The sequence below is a fragment of the Condylura cristata genome, unplaced genomic scaffold (assembly GCF_000260355.1).
Source record: "Condylura cristata isolate star-nosed mole 26May11 unplaced genomic scaffold, ConCri1.0 scaffold00086, whole genome shotgun sequence".
NCBI lineage: Eukaryota > Metazoa > Chordata > Mammalia > Eulipotyphla > Talpidae > Condylura > Condylura cristata.
The window spans coordinates 190,180-193,094 of record NW_004567187.1 but is presented as its reverse complement, the minus strand read 5'-3'; the positions used below and the strand labels follow the sequence as shown (position 1 = coordinate 193,094).

At 69.9% G+C, this 2,915-nt stretch overlaps 1 long non-coding RNA gene across 1 annotated transcript; it reads right to left on the bottom strand.

Moving 5' to 3' along the window:
* Positions 1-39: 39 nt before the first annotated feature.
* Positions 40-2,915, bottom strand: LOC105854650. The gene is made up of 3 exons (XR_001146232.1): positions 2,831-2,915; positions 2,274-2,340; positions 40-277 (listed from the first exon to the last, which is right to left on the bottom strand). It is a non-coding gene; the product is annotated as an uncharacterized LOC105854650 (long non-coding RNA).

Below are 2,915 nucleotides of genomic sequence, written 5' to 3'. Positions count from 1 at the left end.
CATCGGCCGGGAAGGGTCACCCCCTCACCAGGAGGGCTGGACTGGTCCAGGGCTGCTGCTCTGCCTCAGGGGCGCGGGGGAGTGGGGAGGGCAGGACCCAGGACTCTGCTGGGGTGCAGGTCAGGCCGGCAGGAGGAACGCCCATGCCCACCCCCAGGCCCAGGGGCGGCCTTACCTTCCAGAAGCTTTAACACCTCGCTCTCAGGCCCAGGTGGTGGCACCCTCCTTGGAGGGGGAGCAAGCCCCCCCCAACTCTGGGGCATCACAGGGATGGGGCCTGCCGTGGACAGAGGCCAAGCCCAGATCAGAGACTTGGGGGGCGCTGTGCTGCTGGGGATCAGGGCTGGGGGGTGGGGCAGGGCCCTGGCTGCTGAGCAGTGCAGAGCAATGTGGACGCCCAGGTCCTGGGGTGACGGCGCCCTGAGGCAGAGGCCAGCCTGCCCCGGCCCCTGCCCCTCCCCAGGTGCAAGGCCCAGGGGCGCTGGGTCTGCTCACCTGGGAGCCTTGGCCACTGGGCGCCCCTCCTCCTGACCCCCGATTGGGCCATCCTGAAGACCCAGCGGGCAGATGGGGCGGCCCTTCCGGGGCCCTTCAGGGGGCCGGACGCCGGGCAGGGCACCATGGGTTGCCGGGAAGCTGAGGCCCAGGCCCCGATGCCCCGCCCTGGGGAACAGGGTGGCCCTGGCCTGGCGGGGGTTCCTTCTTCACTGCCCAGCCCCGGGAGCACAGCAGAGGGAGCAGGTTCTGTGCCCGGAGGACCTTTCTCCCACCCTCCCAGCCCAGAGCCCTGAGGGCCGAGCCAGGGCCCAGAGGCCCCGGGGAGGCGGCTCCACAGGGAGTGGCCTCGAGGGCATTCCTCAGACAGCCAGAGACATGGCCTCCTGCGGAGAGGCAGGGGAGGCTAGGGTACCGGGGTGCACTTGGATGAGGCTGGGAGCCCTCCAGGGAGAGCCAAGGGGCTGGCAGATGGGGAGAGGCCAGTGCGGCTGCCAGAGGCCGTGCAAAAAGCCACAGAAACACTGCATCCCTCGGGACCAGTGACCGTAGCCAAACTGCCCTGTCCAGTAGCTCACTCACAGCTGGCCATGGAGGGCCACTGCCAGGGGGCCACAGCCACCCTCCCCTCCAGCATGGCCCAGGGAGCCTGAAAAGAGCAAAGCCCGGCCCCGGGGCGTTACATTGCAGGGAGGGCTGGGGAGGGGTCAATGTGCACAGAGACCAGCACTGGCATCCTGGAGAGGCACAGCTGGAGGGGCACAGCGTGGCAGGTGGGCTGAGGGGCTGGGGGCGTCCTGGAGCGGGGTTAGGGCCTGAGGCAGGAGGAGCGGGTCTACTTATTACTCTGCTTTCTGGGGCGTGGGGGGCCCCAGGGAAGACATGGGGTGGAGGAGGTGGGCTGGGAAGACAAGTGTCCCAAGCTGGAGGGCCTGGGGGCGCTTCCGGCCCAGAAAGTGGCCGGTGATAAAGGAGGCCGTGGGGGAGGGGACCAGAGGCGAACATAAAGTCCAGGAAAAACAAAAGCTACCGGACAGATGGTGCAGTCCTCACTGGGCCCGCAGGTGGGCCGGCCATGCAGCCACGCACCTGCCCCGTCCCTCTCCTCACTGGCGCGGCCCAGCTGGCCCTTCGCTCCGCGCCGCTCCCAGGAGTCGCCGTCCAGCCTCCCCCGCCCCCCATGAGCCTTCCCATCAAGGTCAACACGACCAGCATGCCAAGTCCAGTGTCCTCGTTTGACCTCAGTGGCATGATATGCTGACCCATCCCAGTGTCCACCCCCAGCAGGGTGCCCTCATGCCATCAGCACCCCCTTTCCTCGGCCCACACCCAGGCTGCAGGACCCACGGTCTGCCCCAGCCCCGCCCAGGCCTGTCCGCCCAGTTGCCTCCTGGGCTTCTCTGCTCAGGGCACACCTCAAGCCCACCCTGGACAGTGCCTTCGCGCCCCTGGCCCTTCCCTGAGCCCAGTCAGGCTCCCCGGCCCCCCATGAGCATTCTCATCAAGGTCAAGGACCGCGGGCCAAGGGCAGAGCCGTGGCGCCTCTCGCCGCCCCAGGTTCCTGCCGGCCTCACGGACAGCAAGGACCCGCCTGCTCTCACCGGGGCCAGCCCCGAGGCCCCTCCCCGCTGGCCCCCAGGGGTGCCCTCCGCAAGCCCCCGTGCCTCCCGGGGGCCTCCCTAGAGGCTTTCTGAGGCAGGAGCTGGGAGGGCCCCGCCTCGTCCAGCCAGAGACCCTCGTTCGCGCCAGGCCGACGGGCAGGCAGCACTCACACTCACCGTTCTAGTGTGGGGTGAGGAGCAACTTCAGTACGACTGTCCCGAGTGCTTCGCCAACGATCGCGTCCTTGAAAGTATGACACTTTTTACACTGAAAGCATGCCTGAGCTGCGTCTGCCCGCCTGGCACCCCAAGCCCAGACCCGGGCCATGCTGCCCTCCCACGGGAAGCCCCGGGCAGGGCAGCAGCCCCGGGGCGGGGGGAGCCGTGCCCCAGCCCACGCCCCACGGCCAGACCTGCGGCAGGTGGCACGCCCCGGTTGAAGCCCCAGGCCTGTCCGGGTTGGTGTCATCTGCGGGCCCAGGATTGTTCTCGGTGGTCCCAGAGCCCGCGGCCAGGTGCTTCTAGCCAAAAGCACTGACCCCGGGGCCGGGCGGGGCTGGGCGCCGCGGCGGGGAGGCAGGCCTGGCCGGGAGTGCAGTGGGGGCCAGGAGTGGCCGCTTCACTGGGGCTGGGGCAGTGAGACCCAGGAGCCGGGCCCCCAGGCCCTGCCCTGCGGAGCCCACAGCTTTGCGCTGCTGGTAAGGGCACAGGGGGGCGCAGTGTTTGGGCCTCACCGCGGTGGCACCCCTGGGAGGCCGGTGCCTCAGGGCTGCTGGGGCCGGGGGCGACCCCAGGTGCTGGTGCGGAGGGTGCGGCCCC